Source organism: Thalassophryne amazonica, chromosome 14 (genome assembly GCF_902500255.1).
Source record: "Thalassophryne amazonica chromosome 14, fThaAma1.1, whole genome shotgun sequence".
NCBI lineage: Eukaryota > Metazoa > Chordata > Actinopteri > Batrachoidiformes > Batrachoididae > Thalassophryne > Thalassophryne amazonica.
The window spans coordinates 20857226-20878142 of record NC_047116.1 but is presented as its reverse complement, the minus strand read 5'-3'; the positions used below and the strand labels follow the sequence as shown (position 1 = coordinate 20878142).

The following is a 20917-nucleotide window of genomic DNA, read 5'->3' as shown; positions in this document are numbered from 1 at the left end:
GTGCCTTTTGATCTTTTAATTCATTTTGTTCTGTTTTTGAGGTGTGTTGTGTGAAGCACCTTGGGGTGTCCTTGTTGTGAATTGGTGCTATACAAATGAATAAATTTGATTTGATAAAAAAGCCTAATTATCAAGAAGTTTTATTTAACCTAATATTCTTCTCAGCAAATGCAATAAAAAGCACAATTACTCATTGAAAATGAATTTCCAAGGATGACATCTTTCAGGACTTATAATGCAGAAATTTCATTACTGCATGCATGCACAATGGTACTGCATGCAGGAAATTTTTTCGTCTCATGTGTCTGTCCATCAGTGCATGCATAATGGTCACTTCACACATAGTACGAATGTGGTTGAATTGCGCATGAACCAGGAATCGTATGCAATATGTATAAATGATCTCTCGTGGCAGGTGTCAGCCAAATTCCAGCTGACACACACAAACATCTAACACCGCTCGCTTGGCACTTAGAAAATGTGTGACCATTCGCGCTGTTAGCACAAAAATAGTCAGCAGACGATCACTTTCAAGCTGGAGGTGAAATTTGTCTAAGTGCCCCCATGAGTGTGGCTTTGTACATTGGTGTGTGTGTGCTGAACTGACAGGGTGTGTCCACAGGCAGGAGCAGCTGTGGAGATCTCTGGTTCTGGACGTCCCAGCTGGAGAACACGTACCGTGTTTGGATGGACATGAACTAACAACTGTCCACTGTGTCTGCTTGCTCTCCTCACCTGGACATGCATAAAAACATACGAGGTCTGTGAGAAAAGTATCCGACCTTTTTATTTTTTTCAAAAACCATATGGATTTGAATCACGTGTGATTGCATCAGCCAAGCTTGAACCTTCGTGCGCATGTGTGAGTTTTTTCACGCCTGTCGGTTGCGTCATTCACCTGTGGGCAGGCTTTGTGTGAGCACTGGTCCACCCTCTCGTCGTTTTTTCATTGTCAGAAGAATGTCTGAAGGACTGCCGTTTTGTTGCATTAAATTTTTTTCAGAAACTCTGTCAGACAACCAGCTGGAAACCATTTTGAAGATTCGGTTGGCTTTCGGTGAAAATTTTATGGGCTTCAGAGAGATTAAGGATTGTTACTGCTGCTTTAAGGATGGCCCACAGCACTGAAGGGTGCGCCGCGCTCCCAGCCACCATCGACAGGCTGAAAGGAGCTGATCACTTCCAAATTTAAGGCTCTGTTGATGCAGGACATCGTGTAACTAGCAGAGAAGTTTCATAAGAGGTCGGGATCAGCACTTTATCGGCACATTCCACTGTTAAAGGAGATTTTGTAATGAAAGACGTGCGGATGGATTCGCGCGGAAGTGATTTGGAAGTGATCAGCTCCTTTCAGCCTGTCAATGGCGGCTCGGAGCGCGGCGTGCCTTCTGGCTCTCTGTGCCGTCCTTAAAGTGGCAGTAACAATCCTTAATCTCTCTGAAGCCCATATAATTTTCACCGAAAGCCAACTGAATCTTCGAAATGGTTTCCAGCTGGTTGTCTGGCAGAGTTTCTGAAAAAATTTGTAATGCAACAAAACGGCAGTCCTTCAGACATTCTTCTGACAATGAAAAAATGACGAGAGGGGTGGACCAGTGCTCACACAAAGCCTGCCCACAGCGAATGACGCAACCGACAGGCGTGAAAAAACTCAAGCATGCGCATGAAGGTTCAAGCTTGGCTGATACAATCACACATGATTCAAATCCATATGGTTTTTGAAAAAATAAAAAGGTCGGATACTTTTCTCACAGACCTCATATATCGCTGTTGCAATGGGCTGCAGTGAGCGCGCGCATGGTGCACACATTGACAGGCTACCCCAGGTGAAATGGACAGTCAGATCATAACACGCAGCGGGCGATCTGAATGTCACGTTACCCATGTGACATGGTGTCTGTCCTGTGGCACGCTGTCCACAAGACATCAGGCAGAACACGTGCGCGGGGCCGGGTGTACATGCTGCCAGCAGATGGGGATATCATAAGAGCGCCCTGCTTTTCATTCATGTCATTTCGTGACTGTATGTCTGTGACTATGGGTCATCTACAGAGGAACAGATGGATCATATTTGTATTGCCCGCTTGATAAGAGGGATTCAATATAATGTGGTGTTTTTATATGGTGTGTGTTTTTATTATTTTTTTAATATGTCCATGTCCTTCTTGATATCACACATTTTCCCACACCTTTTACAGGACAGTGATGGTAGCTCAGTGGTAACGTTTCTGACTGGCAGTCAGAGCTTTTGGAAATTGCAGGTTCAAATCCCGTGGGTGACATGTAACCACATTGTGCAGCTGCTCGCACTGTGTTCCCGTGTGCATGAAACCATCGCAGGGGCATCATGCATGCCTGCCTGTCGGCTCGATGTTTAGTATATGGTTCACTCATACGAGCTGTTCCGCTGTGATTCGCCCTGATTTGTACTTATTCATACTGTGTATGAAAGGGGCCTAAAGTAGCCTAAAAAGTTTGGAGTGCATTTGGACTAAAACTGGTGGAATGACTGAGGGTCAGCCAAAGATTAAGTAAATTAATGAAAGTCATCATCACACGCAAAGGTCACCTGGCCTTAGCGGACGTAATGCCAATTTGGATGAATCTGTTGAAGATACACCTATGACTATAAATCAACACTAATGTGAAGAGACCACATTTTCTAGTGGTCACATGACCAAAGGTCAAACTCCAGGTTATAATCATTTAAGTCAAAACATTTGGACCTAAAATTGATTAAACACAGTGGAAGGTCAGGTTCAGGCCTGGGATCATGCACTAGTGGATGAAAACCTGCTCCAGAGCACTCTTGACCTCAGGCTGGGGTGAAAGTTCATCTTTCAGCAGGACAATGACCCTAAGCATACCAGTCGAGATATCAAAGGAGTGGCTTCAGGACAACTCTGTGAATGATTGAGTGGTCCGGCCACAGCCCGGACCTGAATCTCATTGAGTATCTCTGGAATGATCTGAAAATGGCTGTGCACTGATGTTCCCCATCCAACCTGATGGAGCTTGAGAGATGCTGCAAAGAGAAATGGAAAAAACTGCCCAAAGATAGGTGCACCAAGCTTGTGGCATCATATTCAAGTAGACTTGAAGCTGTAATTGCTGCCAAATGTGCATCAAGAAAGTATCGAGCAAAGGGTGTGAATACGTATGCGCATGTGATTTCTATTTTTTTTTTTTAGTTTTAATAAATTTGCAAGTATTAAAAAACTTTATGTTGTTGTTATGGGGTGTTGTGAGTAGACTGCATCACAGAGAGTTGAAATGCTCAACTTGTTTATTTAGCTTTAAAAAAATTCAGCAGTTTACACCTGTAAAATCTGCAGCTCCAAACAGATCAAAGGTGAATATAACCATGTATATTATTGCACACACACACTCTACCTTTGGTTTCCGGGGCTATTAGCCTTCAGATGTTTGGTTATTCACAAGTGAAAATCAATCTGTCCATGTTTACCTGATACTGGCCTGATAAATAAAATCAGAGAGAAGGAAGGGAGGGATCTTCAAAAGGTGTTTATCTCTGCATTTATTTATCAGTGTTTTCTTCAAAGAAACACAGGAGGAAAAAACGCTGAATATCTTAATTGAAAGTTAACCTAAGGTTAAGATGGGTGTGTAAAGCAGTGAAGGCGAAAATGAAACCAACATCCATGTGAATTTACTGTGGTGCTGTTAAAGGACAGTTTAATCTCTATAAAGATATTATTTATTTGTGATTGGTGAAATGCAGCGGTTCACTGGTGCACATTTTTGTGAGATTAATGACCGATTTCCTTGTTCATCGTCCTTTGTGGACATATTTTGTCTTTTGTTCAGCAGCAGAAAATCAGCACCATCCTCTTGTTAATTATTAGATGAAAAGTCGCCGGAGCCGAAAAATAATTGATAATGCAGATCTTGCCTGGGCTGGTCTAATTACAACACACATGCACACACACACATGCACGCTGTTGTGAGCCAGACATGGTAAGTTTAGCACAGTCGGTTATCTTGTCTATTACTGCCCCAAGCTGGTGCTGTCCATGGTGCTGATCCTCCAGAGTGTGTTTTGAGCGAATGTCATGAATTAAAAACAATAAAACTCACATTTAAAGGCATCATAGGGCTGATGTACACCCTGTGAGCGCCTCTCACCATAAAGTAAATATACATATGTCTGTAATGGTGTTTTGACTATGTATGGCTTCATCATGTGACTTCTGTGCAACTTCATAATGATGCCATTCATACCAATCAATCAGAAATATTTTGATGACCAATATATGCATCTGGGCATCTTGGTTATTGAAAAATATGCTTTTAGGAACATGCTTTCCTTTACCTTGACCTTTGTGCAGCCAAGTTCAAAGCATAACCACCTGCAAATATCTATTACAGTAATATTCTCACCAAGTTTGAAGGAATCTTGACCACAGACACACACCAGTAAAAGCTATATTTTGCTGTCCCTCTTCACCAATTCGCAGGGTTATAAAACTGGCGTTTCTTACAGTAGCAATCCACTGATCATCACAATTACCAAGTAAATGCTCACATCAGGTGCATACACTTGACAGGTGTGCACTCGCACAAGGTTAACCTCATTGCTCACTTTATAGGCGATGATGAAGAGCAACCTTATGACATTCATAATACACACTTTTCAGCAAACTCCTAGTTCACCAGTAGAAGACACAACTCCTCTATAGGACCTGAAACCAACACAGCTGGCGCGGCCACATCAATCAACATGATATCAATATTGCAGATGTTATAACAAAATCTGAATCTGACATTAATACAAGTATATCATGGAAATGTGGTTAGGTTCCTCATGTATTTTGATCTATTTTTAATTCATGTCAGAAACCCATAGGAGGTGTGTTTATTTATTTACGCAAAGTAGCAGATGTGTTATTTGTTAATTTACATTTATTATAATAAGTTGAATATTATATTGAATATATATACAGTGAGGAAAATAAGTATTTGAAGATTTAGACCCCCAGTTTCATGAATGTGCATTTCAGTCCTTTTCATGTTTTGCCACACGATCCATCTTCAAATTGTTAAAAGTTGCTGATCCTCTGTCACGGGGTTGGAGTCCACTCGTTACTTTTCACACTGCAGTGAGTTTGTAGTTGTTTCTTTTAATTGCACTGAATTGTGATGTGGAAATTATTTTTTTTAAATGGTGTTTGTTTTTGTTTTGTAAATCCACAGATAACTGCAGCAAATGCAGAGAACACTTATATCCACATCACACATAGCCGGAATCACGCAGAGTGGTGTCGGAGTTATGAATTGGCACACATCCGAAAGGTGTCGGATTTCAGTTCCAAAACGTTCTGACAGCCATCTGTGGAAGTTGACACAATTGGTCAAAATCAGCTGGCGTCCCAGAGTGTGATGCACATGTTCAAAATTCTCCGGGCGCCGTCAAAACGGGACACCTATCTGATGGTGGTCCATGTGTTATCTGAGGACCATCTAACCGCAATTTACATATTTTCTGATGGCGGCAAAACGGGATCCAAAATGATTTGAGCATATACGAGGGAACCTCTAGATAGATCTGGCACTGCAAAGCCTGCCGGTATGACCTGCACGTGCCACGTATAATAATGCCCACCCCCCCCGCCGGAGCGCAAAGGAACTGTTGAAATGTATGTGGCACACTTCATCATAATAATTATGAATTATTATGATGTACAGTGAATGTGAACAGGGGCTATCGAACCAAAAGCTCTGTGCGCTAATGCGCACACGCCGCTGCAAATTTGAACAGGCTGTTATATCCACAATAGACCTTACAGTACAGATATTTGTCCATTCCTTCCCATGGGCGATGTAAATAATGTCAACCATTGTCTCCATCATAACACAGGCAGCTGCGCCTCTCCATGGTGCGCAGTAACGGGTCATTGCAAGCATCAGACTCAGAGGTGGATGGATCTCACACTGTAATAAATGTTCACCTTCTAACTCTGGAAGAGATGTAACATGGAACTTGTGCCAGGCCGTTACACAATTAATAAACATGGATCTTACCTCCAACAGCGGTCTTGGAGTGTTTCACAGAGCGAACATGGACATGAAGCTGGGACAGCAGCCTGCGGTTAAAATCCTATCACGCAAAAGAAAAAAATTAATTCCATGTGATAATCCAACCATCGCAGTGTCCAGAGTTGCGTTGTGTTCCTGAAGTGGGCAAACAGGTAAAGTTCCCTGGAAAGGCGCTGCATCTGAGGGACTGCATGACCCAATGCCAGCAAACCTTGGAGTGGCAGGTGCACACCATGCGCGCATGCTTAGTGGCCCATGCAGCATTATGCATACACACACATGGCTGAGTGATAATTGCAGCCCCACGCGTGTGCATGGAGCACACATGCGCATGAGGAAAACAGCGCTCCGGTCTGCCATCCAGACATTTGGAGATCGGGCAGTCTGCAGCACCTTTTATGGCCATCTGACAGCAGTCTGTCGTTTACATACACTCTGAATGCGATCTGACAGGTGTGGAGGAGGTAGTCTGTCTGCAACACTGTCTGTCTCCGACACTGCAGACCACGCCTCTTTCCCTACCGACTGCACTGGATTATGGCAATATTTGCCGTATCGGGCATGCTTCTGGCACATTTTTGCTATGTGTGATGGGGGCCTTACAAGTGCTTAGAAATAAATACATAAATAAATAGGCATCAGTTCAACATAAAAAAAAAATCATCAATGAAAAAATACTCTTGCAAACACAGAGAACACGAATTTAACTTGCAGCACATGCAATGCTTCAATTTGATACTGTGTCTACTGCAAATTCTCACAACGCACCCAAACACAGATGCATTGCAGAGTGCCAAAACACAACAGAAATACGAACAACACAAAGAGGTTTTTGCCTCAGAGACCTTTGCTGTGTGTATCACAATGCTCCGCTCTCTTTGTCTGTACTTTATTTATTGTGTTGATGTTTTAACTCCTCAGTTACACTCTAAAATAAATCCGCTGTCTCAATGAGAAAAACTGATGTAACAATTTGCATAGATGTTTTAAAGTCATTGCAACGTAGTTATTTCAACTTTCAACTGAGTTAATGCCATAAGACTTTTCTAGTTAAAGCCCCCAACACACATAGCAAGAATGTGGAGGAACCATTCCGACACGGCAAATATTGCCATAATCCGACACAGTTGGAAGGAAAAGGGGCATGGCCAGCTGTGGTCCGCATGCATTCGGACTGTCTCATGCACAGCCCAAACATATTTCAGACAACAGTCAGATGACAGACTGGTGTCAGGCGGCACCGACATTGGAGCTGTCACTCACTCACCCACTCAATCAAATCTCAGCTTGTCCTCACATTCCCGGCGCTAAACTGACCTCTCATCAGTGTGTGTCACATGATGGAGTACGTGTGTAGAATAGGTGATCTGAGTGATGAGTGTGGCCAGTCAGCTGCACATGTGTTCACAATGGCTGAACAAGCCGCGTGTGCCTGTGTGTATAGAACAGGTGATCAAAGCAGTGTGTGAGTGTGTGGCTGAAATGTTAGCTCAGCTGTGTGTATGTGTTCATAAACACTGTAAAGGCCACTTTGCGTGCACAGGAGCTGTCCATCCAGAGAGCGTACAAACAGGCTGACAGCTGTCAGTGATCGCCTGCCGTTGTACACTCCGGTGAAAAATCCCTTTAGGTGTTTGATCAGTATATACCTGCATTGCTAGATTTTATTCATATGGCTGGACTCCATAACTGCTGTTGAACTGTGCTGGCAGTGCGCCAATTTCCTACATGTGCACAACTTTCAGATGGAGCCAGTGGACTTTCTCTTTTCTCTTTTTTTAAACTCTTTTTTGTTGTCATTTTACTTTATACGCATCTTAACACAACTGTAGTTGGAATATTGTTTTGGGGCGACACTTCACATGGGATTCATTTATACCAGAGGTGGATTATGCATTTGTCAGATGACCGACATTGCCAACACACAGCGCAGCCGAGTGAATGGGACGTGACCAGCCATCTGCACTGCGCAACGCGAGGTACCGGAGGTGAGTTACATCTTTATTTATGTCGTCATGTGCTGGGCAAACATTTCCACTTCATAACTCCTACAGACTTAGGAGGTGAACGTGTAATAATACTTGCGTTACAGTGGTGACATCCCGTTCAGCTGCGTTGCTAGGCGCCTCACCGATCTTCTGATGCGCGCAGTGCCACATACATGTTATGACATAACATTTCCTTCACTCTCCTTGGCCAAGGTCCAGTGGAGGTGGACAAACGTGGAACAACATATCGGCAGGCTTTGCTGTGACCGAATGATCTCAGAGCTCAATCAACTGCGATCAGATCATTTAAAATGCTGTTTTGATGCCGTCAGAAGATGTAAATTGCGGTCAGATGGTCGTCAGTTTACACATGGACCGCCGTCGGATAGGTGTCCCATCTCGATGGTGCCCGGAGAGTTTTGAACATGTGCGTCACACTCAGGGCCGCTGGCCGATTTTGACCAACTGTGTTGACTTCTGCAGATGGCTGTCAGAATGTTTTGAAACTGAAATCCGACACCTATCAGATGTGCTCCGATTCATACATCCGACACAACTCTGCATGATTCCGGCTATGTATGTCGGAGGTATAAGTTTAAATAATTTCAGCTAAGTTGAAATAACCTTAAAAATTCTCTGCAAATTGTTACATCACTTGTGGTTGGTGAGCCAAACTACTGGTGGTTGGCTCTCACTGCGGTATTGTATCACTTCCTGTTCCAGAGCACAGCGGTGTTTTGCTGTATCTGTTAGCTGTTTAATCTGTGCAGTTAGATTGATCTAGTTAACTAGATAACGATTTGTTTCACAGTGTAATCTTCACGTGCCTTAACTAAAGCACTCCCTCTGCTGAATCACCTCTAAATTATTTACACATTATTCACTTTGTGTGTTTTTAGGAATCCACTAGCTTAGCGCAGCTACTAGCTCTTAGCCGATTTAGCATGGCAGCTTCTCCTGTCTCTCCCGCACTTTTCTGCTCTGGGTGTGAAATGTTTAGTTATTCCTCGGCCTCCTTTAGCAGTAATGGTACTTGTAATAAGTGTAGCTTATTCGTAGCTTTGGAGGCCAGGCTGGGCGAATTGGAGACTCGGCTCCGCACCGTGGAAAATTCTACAGCTAGCCAGGCCCCTGTAGTCGGTGCGGACCAAGGTAACTTAGCCGCCGTTAGTTCCCTTCCAGCAGATCCCAAGCAGCCGGGAAAGCAGGCCGACTGGGTGACTGTGAGGAGGAAGCATAGCCCTAAACAGAAGCCCTGTGTACACCGCCAACCCGTTCACATTTCTAACCGTTTTTCAGCACTTGGCGACACACCCACCGAGGATCAAACTCTGGTTATTGGCAACTCTGTTTTGAGAAATGCGAAGTTAGCGACACCAGCAACCATAGTCAATTGTCTTCTGGGGGCCAGGGCAGGCGACATTGAAGGAAATTTGAAACTGCTGGCTAAGGCTAAGCGTAAATTTGGTAAGATTGTAATTCACGTCGGCAGTAATGACACCCGGTTACGCCAATCGGAGGTCACTAAAATTAACATTGAATCGGTGTGTAACTTTGCAAAAACAATGTCGGACTCTGTAGTTTTCTCTGGGCCCCTCCCCAATCTGACCGGGAGTGATATGTTTAGCCGCATATTCTCCTTGAATTGCTGGCTGTCTGAGTGGTGTCCAAAAAATGAGGTGGGCTTCATAGATGATTGGCAAAGCTTCTGGGGAAAACCTGGTCTTGTTAGGAGAGACGGCATCCATCCCACTTTCTAGAAATCTGGCCAATTTTCTTAAATCCTCCAAACCGTGACTATCCAGGGTTGGGACCAGGAAGCAGAGTTGTAGTCTTACGCACCTCTCTGCAGCTTCTCTCCCCCTGCCATCCCCTCATTACCCCATCCCCGTAGAGATGGTGCCTGCTCCCAGACCACCAATAACCAGTAAAAATCTATTTAAGCATAAAAATTCAAAAAGAAAAAATAATATAGCACCTTCAACTGCACCACAGACTAAAACAGTTAAATGTGGTCTATTAAACATTAGGTCTCTCTCTTCTAAGTCCCTGTTAGTAAATGATATAATAATTGATCAACATATTGATTTATTCTGCCTTACAGAAACCTGGTTACAGCAGGATGAATATGTTAGTTTTAATGAGTCAACACTCCCGAGTCACACTAACTGCCAGAATGCTCATAGCACAGGCCGAGGTGGAGGATTAGCAGCAATCTTCCATTCCAGCTTATTAATTAATCAAAAACCCAGACAGAGCTTTAATTCATTTTAACGCTTGACTCTTAGTCTTGTCCATCCAAATTGGAAGTCCCAAAAACCAGTTTTATTTGTTATTATCTATCGTCCACCTCGTCATTACTGTGAGTTTCTCTGTGAATTTTCAGATCTTTTGTCTGACTTAGTGCTTAGCTCAGATAAGATAATTATAGTGGGCGATTTTAACATCCACACAGATGCTGAGAATGACAGTCTCAACACTGCATTTAATCTATTATTAGACTCAATTGGCTTTGCTCAAAATGTAAATGAGTCCACCCACCACTTTAATCATATCTTAGATCTTGTTCTGACTTATGGTATGGAAATTGAAGACTTGACAGTATTCCCTGAAAACTCCCTTCTGTCTGATCATTTCTTAATAACATTTACATTTACTCTGATGGACTACCCAGCAGTGGGGAATAAGTTTCATTACACTAGAAGTCTTTCAGAAAGCGCTGTAACTAGGTTTAAGGATATGATTCCTTCTTTATGTTCTCTAATGCCATATACCAACACAGTGCAGAGTAGCTACCTAAACTCTGTAAGTGAGATAGAGTATCTCGTCAATAGTTTTACATCCTCATTGAAGACAACTTTGGATGCTGTAGCTCCTCTGAAAAAGAGAGCTTTAAATCAGAAGTGCCTGACTCCGTGGTATAACTCACAAACTCGCAGCTTAAAGCAGATAACCCGTAAGTTGGAGAGGAAATGGCGTCTCACTAATTTAGAAGATCTTCACTTAGCCTGGAAAAAGAGTCTGTTGCTCTATAAAAAAGCCCTCCGTAAAGCTAGGACATCTTACTACTCATCACTAATTGAAGAAAATAAGAACAACCCCAGGTTTCTTTTCAGCACTGTAGCCAGGCTGCCAAAGAGTCAGAGCTCTATTGAGCTGAGTATTCCTTTAACTTTAACTAGTAATGACTTCATGACTTTCTTTGCTAATAAAATTTTAACTGTTAGAGAAAAAATTACTCATAACCATCCCAAAGACGTATCGTTATCTTTGGCTGCTTTCAGTGATGCCGGTATTTGGTTAGACTCTTTCTCTCCGATTGTTCTGTCTGAGTTATTTTCATTAGTTACTTCCTCCAAACCATCAACATGTCTATTAGACCGCATTCCTACCAGGCTGCTCAAGGAAGCCCTACCATTAATTAATGCTTCGATCTTAAATATGATCAATCTATCTTTATTAGTTGGCTATGTACCACAGGCTTTTAAGGTGGCAGTAATTAAACCATTACTTAAAAAGCCATCACTTGACCCAGCTAGCTTAGCTAATTATAGGCCAATCTCCAACCTTCCTTTTCTCTCAAAAATTCTTGAAAGGGTAGTTGTAAAACAGCTAACTGATTATCTGCAGAGGAATGGTCTATTTGAAGAGTTTCAGTCAGGTTTTAGAATTCATCATAGTACAGAAACAGCATTAGTGAAGGTTACAAATGATCTTCTTATGGCCTCAGACAGTGGACTCATCTCTGTGCTTGTTCTGTTAGACCTCAGTGCTGCTTTTGATACTGTTGACCATAAAATTTTATTACAGAGATTAGAGCATGCCATAGGTATTAAAGGCACTGCGCTGCAGTGGTTTAAATCATATTTATCAAATAGATTACAATTTGTTCATGTAAATGGGGAATCTTCTTCATAGACTGTTAATTATGGAGTTCCACAAGGTTCTGTGCTAGGACCAATTTTATTCACTTTATACATGTTTCCCTTAGGCAGTATTATTAGACGGCATTGCTTAAATTTTCATTGTTACGCAGATGATACCCAGCTTTATCTATCCATGAAGCCAGAGGACACACACCAATTAGCTAAACTGCAGGATTGTCTTACAGACATAAAGACATGGATGACCTCTAATTTCCTGCTTTTAAACTCAGATAAAACTGAAGTTATTGTACTTGGCCCCACAAATCTTAGAAACATGGTGTCTAACCAGATCCTTACTCTGGATGGCATTACCCTGACCTCTAGTAATACTGTGAGAAATCTTGGAGTCATTTTTGATCAGGATATGTCATTCAATGCGCATATTAAACAAATATGTAGGACTGCTTTTTTGCATTTACGCAATATCTTTAAAATTAGAAAGGTCTTGTTTCAGAGTGATGCTGAAAAACTAATTCATGCATTTACTTCCTCTAGGCTGGACTATTGTAATTCATTATTATCAGGTTGTCCTAAAAGTTCCCTGAAAAGCCTTCAGTTAATTCAAAATGCTGCAGCTAGAGTACTAATGGGGACTAGAAGGAGAGAGCATATCTCACCTATCTTGGCCTCTCTTCATTGGCTTCCTGTTAATTCTAGAATAGAATTTAAAATTCTTCTTCTTATAAGGTTTTGAATAATCAGGTCCCATCTTATCTTAGGGACCTCATAGTACCATATCACCCCAATAGAGCGCTTCGCTCTCAGACTGCAGGCTTACTTGTAGTTCCTAGGGTTTGTAAGAGTAGAATGGGAGGCAGAGCCTTCAGCTTTCAGGCTCCTCTCCTCTGGAACCAGCTCCCAATTCAGATCAGGGAGACAGACACCCTCTCTACTTTTAAGATTAGGCTTAAAACTTTCCTTTTTGCTAAAGCTTATAGTTAGGGCTGGATCAGGTGACCCTGAACCATCCCTTAGTTATGCTGCTATAGACTTAGACTGCTGGGGGGTTCCCATGATGCACTGAGTGTTTCTTTCTCTTTTTGCTCTGTATGCACCACTCTGCATTTAATCATTAGTGATTGATCTCTGCTCCCCTCCACAGCATGTCTTTTTCCTGGTTCTCTCCCTCAGCCCCAACCAGTCCCAACAGAAGACTGCCCCTCCCTGAGCCTGGTTCTGCTGGAGGTTTCTTCCTGTTAAAAAGGAGTTTTTCCTTCCCACTGTTGCCAAGTGCTTGCTCACAGGGGTTTGTTTTGACCGTTGGGGTTTTTCCGTAATTATTGTATGGCTTTGCCTTACAATATAAAGCGCCTTGGGGCAACTGTTTGTTGTGATTTGGCGCTATATAAATAAAATTGATTTGATTTTGATTTGATTTGTTCTCATTGAGACAGCGGTTAATTTTTTTTAGAGTTTAGCTATGTATATTTTTATATTTTATTCATTTATTTGCATTGCAGGGAACAATGGAACTCAGTGAAAGTACTTTTGACAGAAACCTCTTTTTGTGTTGCAAATAATTCCATCATGCTACTTGCAGAGTGTCTGTTTTTGCATGAGCCGTGTGACTTTGCAGCAAATCAAATTAAGTTGCTGCATAAACTGCAAGTTATATTTGTTCATGTTCTTTGTGTTTTAAATTTTCAAGATTTTTTTTTGTATGTAAGACCATGTTGAACTGATCCAAATGTTTTCTTTTTATAATAGTGTTTTCTACATTTGTTAGTGTTGTCTTTATTTAGAAATGATGCGGCCTCTGTGGGCCACTGTACATGTGGCAGATTTTAGACTTCAATTTTAGACCATGTTCATTTATTACAACAGGCTGTTTATCATGATAACATCTGCAGAGAAACATACTGTTCATTTTTCTATAACCTTGATTTTATTCCCTTCTCCAGCCTTAAATATTCTAATCAAGTTGTGCATTATTGTGGAGCGAAAGTGCCATACATACTAGGTACATAAGAAAATAGATAAACTCAGAAGTGTTTCAATTAAATAGCTTTCAAATTAAACTGGTGAACTGAGTAAAATGTGATTACATGGTGAATCAAATTAAATGCAATTAAATGCAGCACTGACGTGCTAAAGCAATTAGCAAAAATAAATAATTGTACAGTAATAACATGCAATTCTTCATTACCTTGACATGTATTTATTCAGAATCAGAATCAGAAGAAGTTTATTGCCATTGCCAGTGAACAGGATTCACAGACTAGGAATTTGCTTCGGTACAATGGTGCAACATTAAGAAGAGATAAAATGCTAAGATAAAATATAAGATAAAAAAAAGAAATATGAAATATGAAAGGCTGTGTGCAACAGAAAAACAGAGAAACAGAAAAAACAGTGCAGTGGGAGGAGTGCAATTAAAAACCAAAGTACATTGTATAGTTGACCCACAATAAAATGATAAAGTGACAGAGTTAAGCTTAAGGTGACTGAGTTATAAGGTGTTCATGAGTCTAACGGCAGAGGGGAAGAAACTGTTCTTATGGCGGGAGGTTCTGGTCCGGATGGACCGTAGCCTCCTGCCCAAGAGGAGTGGTTTGAATAGATCGTGTGCAGGGTGAGAAGGGTCAGCTGTGATCCGACCTGCTCGGCCCAGAGTCCTGGAGACATGCAGGTCATGGAGAGATGGAAGGCTACAGCCGATCACCTTCTCAGCAGAGGCCACAATGCGCTGCAGTCTGTGTCTGTCCCTGGCTGTGGCCCCGGCGTGCCACACCGTGATGGAGGAGCAGAGGATGGACTCGATGATGGCCGTGTAGAACTGCACTATCAGCTGGACAGGCAGCTTGGCCTATTCGTTATTTGTTGGAATTTAATAGAATGCTACGTTGATAAACAAACTTAATTTGATACTTCTTTTAACACAGCTGACAGCCACATCAAGACGATTACAAACACAACATGCGCCCGCCTTAAAAGACCTGTCTCCGTTAAGCGACTATTGTGACAGATTCTTACGACGTCTCGGTAAACAATCAGGCAGTTTCGCTTCAAGAATAATGCTGCTGATGGAATTTGAACAAAGAGGAGGAGAAGGCAAAACACCAGCCTTGTGCTTAGTCTCCTGCACATGTTGTAAAATACTGCTGATGTATGAAGACGGTTTAATCTCCACCGGTATGGTGGTTGTTACTAAGGATTAAGATGAGCACTGGGCAGCAGCGTTATTTGGATTAAATCATTGTCAAGCATCAGGTCCTCCTCGTGGCTCAGATCTTTGTTATCAAGGATGACAGTTTGTCTGCCTATTACTTAATTTGTGCTATTACATGCTTTTCTTTCATCTGCTCATATTTCCATTTTGAGTGCTTTAATTTGTTTTCGTATTCCTGTGTACTCTTCTGTGCCTTGTACAATCTATTGTCTTATTGATGTCTTTGTTAATCACAATAAATTGCTGCTTTTGTCTGAATGGTGCCGTGGCTCAGAGTCCTGTGAGAGATGCCTGTGAAGAGCTCATGGAGTCATGAGGTCGCTAGACAGCGCTATTTGACGAGTCTTACAGCTTTGGTGGAGAATGAAGATTGCAAGTATTAGTCTTGGTGCTTCCTGTCTTACTGTATGGTTGTGAGACTTAGATTCCAACTATTGACCGAAGGCAAGAACTAGATGTCATTGGTACTAGGATCATTTGGTACATTGCCAAATGAATGGTTACTGAGGGAGGTTAACCCTCTGGGGTCCAAGGGCATTTTTTGGACAGTTCACTCACCTGGCATAAATGTTTTATTATTGCTGTTAACGGCTCTCCCTGCATCCCACAATCAAGTTTTATGTCTCTTTTTTTCAGGACAACCTGTTCTTTCATAATATATATGCTTTTGTTGTGTTTTATAAGTGTAATAAAGGTTTACAATAACAAAGAAAAAAGTAAAGCGGAAAATAATTTTCCACACACATTTATTTAAAACACACAGCAAACTATAATAAACAACTGTTTTGACACTTTATAAAGGTAATTTGAGGTCTTGTGTGAAAGACTGTGCAACAAAAAAGTTCAAACAATAAACACAAATGCACGTTTTGAACAATATATACAAAATGGTCTATGCATTTATGCTCCAGTCTGAGGAGCGGCCCCTCTCCCTCACCCCATTGATATGGTAAACAGTGCTTTATGCCAGAGGGAGAGAGCCACAGAGTAGTCCAGTAACATTCAAATGCAAACTAGTGGACCAATCCTGATAGTTACACACTCTTTGTTTGAGCACATGAGATTGTCATGCGAGGCTCTTCGTCTGCTTTCACTTTTGGCTGTGCGTAATGGCACAGGGCACATTGGAGAAGTTAGGGGGCTATTCAAACGGGCCAACTAGTAAGATATCACTCCTGAAAACAATCTTTGGTTTATCACATGAGGTAAATCTGCCCTACGATTGGATTTTGGAAAACCATGTGACAGTGAACCAATTCCGATTGGAAACACAGGAGTACAAAGATGGTGGACAGTGGCTCGAAAGTTCGCAGAGTTAACTTTTCACCAAAAAAAAAGAGTACGTTTCTATCTCATGTCATTAAAAAGTTATTTATAATTTAGTAAAGCTTGGTCCCAGCCCTCGTATACAACAGCGTCGGCCCCAGAGGGTTAAGATGAGTGTTTCCAGTGTTGTAGGTTAGCAATTCATGTTCATCTGTCAGATAATATCCAGCATGTTGTCCATCACAGATTTATTTGTCCATCTTGGTTATTTTTGGAATATAACAGTCCTTATGGCATATAAAAGTCCTTATGGCATATGCCACACACTCAGGCTTTCGTGCAAAAATCCACTGTTTACATCTGCATCCATGTGCATCTGATATGTGCTGTTGTCCAAACCACAGTGTCCAATGCATGTTTATTTGTCCATTTAGCATATTTTTGGGCTTTGAAAGTCCTTATGTAAAGTAACAGCACATGCTGTGGTGTGCATATGTGCTACACTCAGTTCTTGACCATTGTTAAACTTGCCAGGGAAACAATGTGTTAAAAAGTGAGTTACACATAACAGAAAATGCATGCAACTTATACTGCAGTACAACTTATACTTTGGAAAATATATGGTAGATTGTTACATTTTAGAGGTGGGGGATGCAGCAGTTATCTGTGTTTGCCATCCAAAACCCAAGGTGGTTCTATAGCAGTGGTGTCCAAAGTATTCCACAAAGGGCAAAGAGGGTGCAGGTTTTCTTTGCAGCCACTGACTCCAGCAGGTGATTTCACTGATAAACTCCTCCACTTGAGGCAAGGACACTCCACCGACCTGAAGAGGGCAAAGCACCTTTTTCCGGTCGAGAACCATGGCCTCAGATTTGGAGGTGCTGACTTTCATCCCGGACGCTTCACACTCGGCTGCAAACCACCCCAGTGCACGCTGAAGGTCCTGATTTGACGAAGCCAACAGAACCACATCGTCCGCAAACAGCAGACGCGAGATTCTGTGGTTCCCAAACCAGACCCCCTCTACACCCTGGCTGCGCCTAGAAATTCTGTCCATAAAAATAATGAACAGAACCGGTGACAAAGGGCAGCCCTGGCGGAGGCCAACGTGCACTGGAAACAGGTTTGACTTACTACCGGCAATGCGAACCAAGCTCCTGCTGCGGCTGTACAGGGACCGGATAGTCTTTAGCAAAGGACCCCGGACCCCGTACTCCCGGAGCACTCCCCACATGGTGCACCAGGGACACGGTCGAATGCCTTCTCCAGATCCACAAAACACATGTGGACTGGTTGGGCAAACTCCCATGAACCCTCGAGCACCCGATGGAGCGTGTAGAGCTGGTCCAGTGTGCCGCGACCAGGACGAAAACCACACTGCTCCTCCTGAATCCGAGGTTCGACCATCGGTCGAATTCTCCTCTCCAGTACTCTGGAATAGACCTTACCGGGGAGGCTGAGGAGTGTGATCCCCCTATAGTTGGAACACACCCTCCGGTCCCCCTTCTTAAACAGAGGGACCACCACCCCGGTCTGCCAATCCAGAGGCACTGTCCCCGATCGCCACGCGATGTTGCAGAGGCGTGTCAGCCAAGACAGCCCCACAACATCCAGAGACTTAAGGTACTCAGGATGGATTTCATCCACCCCAGGAGCCTTGCCACCAAGGAGCTTTCTAACCACCTCGGTGACTTCGGCCTGGGTAATGGATGAGTCCACCTTCGAGTCCCTAGTCTCTGCTTCCTCTTCGGAAGACGTGACGATGGGATTGAGTAGATCCTCGAAGTACTCCTTCCACCGCCCGACAACATCCCCAGTCAGGGTCAACAGCTCCCCACCCGCACCGTAAACAGTGCTGGTGGAGAGCTGCTTCAGCCTCCTGAGGCGTCGGACGGTTTGCCAGAATCTCTTCGAGGCCGACCGATAGTCCTCCTCCATAGCCTCCCCGAACTCCTCCCAGACCCGAGTTTTTGCCTCTGCGACCGCATGGGCTGCGGCACGCTTGGCCTGCCGGTACCTGTCAGCTGCCTCTGGGGTCCCACCTACCAACAAAGATAAGTAGGACTCCTTCTTTAGCTTGATGGCATCCCTTACTTCCGGTGTCCACCACCGGGTTCAGGGATTGCCGCCGCGACAGGCACCAGAGACCTTGCGACCACAGCTACGAGCAGCCGCATCGACAATGGAGGTGGAGAACATGGTCCACTCGGACTCCATGTCTCCAATCTCCCCCGGGATCTGGGAGAAGCTCTCCCAGAGGTGGGAGTTGAAGACCTCACTGACAGAGGGTTCCGCCAGTCATTCCCAGCAGACCCTCACAATACGTTTGGGCCTGCCAGGTCTTACCGGCTTCCTACCCTCCCAGCGGATCCAACTCACCACCAGGTGGTGATCAGTCGACAGCTCTGCCCCTCTCTTCACTCGAGTGTCCGAGACACGTGGCCGTAGGTCAGATGATACGACTACAAAGTCGATCATCGACCTCCGGCTCAGGGTGTCCTGGTGCCATGTGCACTTATGGACACCCTTGTGCTCGAACATGGTGTTCGTGATGGACAAACTGTGACTAGCACAGAAGTCCAACAACTGAACACCACTCGGGTTCAGATCGGGGAGGCCATGCTTCCCGATGACCCCCCTCCAGGTCTCACTGTCGCCGCCCACGTGGGCGTTGAAATCCCCCAGGAGAACAATGGAGTCCCCAGTCGGAGCGCTATCTAGTACCCCTCCCAGGGACTCCAGGAAGGTCGGGTACTCTGCACTGCTGCTCGGCCCGTAGGCCGAGACAACGGTGAGAGACCTGTCCCCGACCCGAAGGCGTAGGGACGCGACCCTCTCGTTCACCGGAGTGAACTCCAACACTTGGTGATTGAGCTGGGGAGCAATAAGCAATGCGACCCCAGCTCTCCGCCTCTTCCCGTGGGCGATGCCAGAAAAATGAAGCGTCCAGCCCCTCTCCAGGAGTTGGGTACCAGAGCCCAAGCTGTGCATGGAGGTGAGCCCGACTATCTCTAGTCGGTATCTCTCAACCTCCCGCACAAGCTCAGGCTCCTTCCCCCCTAGCGAGGTGACATTCCACGTCCCAACAGCCAGGGGCTGTGAGCATGGACCGGGCCGCCGGGCCACCCGCCCTCGACCGCCATCCAATCCTCTCTGCACCCGACCCCCATGGCCCCCTCTGCAGGTGGTAAACCCACAGGAGGGGGTTGAGAGTATACTGTGCTGTGAGAATATGTTTTCGATTTTGATTCAAGTGGAATTCTGCGCCAGTCTTTGGCCTCTCTGCCAAATCTAAGGGCCCTGTCCCACTGGCATTTAGGAGGATTTACATATGGATTGCGCACAAAATTGGCTCATATTTGCTTAACATCTGCAATATCCGTGAAACATGCTTGTATGAGATCCGTGAAACATGCTTGTATGAGTTGGCTGACACCCGCACACGTCCGCAATTATCCAGAGGGCACGTTTCTCTGTTACCAGGATTTTTGAGCTGCACAAAATTTTGGCTACGGATGACATCCGCCTTACATACTCCATACATACTCAATCTAAGCGCTGTATATTCGCCGTCATCTTCTGATATCCGCAACTGACGGGGATTTGTGGCTTGGCAGAGGACTGGGACAGTGTGTAAAATGGATATTTTGCATGCCCATCATGTCCACATCACGAACTAAAATAAGTTGTAGCGACTGCATACAGATTGGCCACGAATAAAGCGTTTTTATTATGTCTGCTTTGCATCTGATTTGCGGCAGATGCAAATCAGATGCGCTGTGTTCACAGCTGGACGCCGTTCTTTGTTCTACCGGCTGCCACATGCTCTGTGCTGGATGCTGCCTATACAACCCCTGGCAAAAATTATGGAATCACCGGCCTCTGAGGATGTTCATTCAGTTGTTTAATTTTGTAGAAAAAAAGCAGATCACAGACTTGACACAAAACTAAAGTCATTTCAAATGGCAACTTTCTGGCTTTAAGAAACACTATAAGAAATCAAGAAAAAAAGATTGTGGCAGTCAGTAACGGTTACTTTTTTAGACCAAGCAGAGGAAAAAAATATGGAATCACTCAATTCTGAGGAAAAAATTATGGAATCACCCTGTAAATTTTCATCCCCCAAACTAACACCTGCATCATATCAGATCTGCTCGTTAGTCTGCATCTAAAAAGGAGTGAACACACCTTGGAGATGGTTGCACCAAGTGGACTGACATGAATCATGGCTCCAACACGAGAGATGTCAATTGAAACAAAGGAGAGGATTATCAAACTCTTAAAAGAGAGTAAATCATCATGCAATGTTGCAAAAGATGTTGGTTATTCACAGTCAGCTGTGTCTAAACTCTGGACCAAATACAAACAACATGGGAAGGTTGTTAAAGGCAAACATACTGCTAGACCAAGGAAGACATCAAAGCGTCAAGACAGAAAACTTAAAACAATATGTCTCAAAAATCGAAAAATGCACAACAAAACAAATGAGGAACGAATGGGAGGAAACTGGA

The 20917-nt window shown here is 43.7% G+C and overlaps 1 protein-coding gene across 1 annotated transcript in view; it reads right to left on the bottom strand.

Annotated features, from left to right (window-relative positions):
• Window positions 1-20917, bottom strand: part of LOC117524746 (transmembrane protein FAM155A) — a 285520-nt gene that overhangs the window by 83851 nt on the left and 180752 nt on the right. The window lies entirely within an intron of this gene.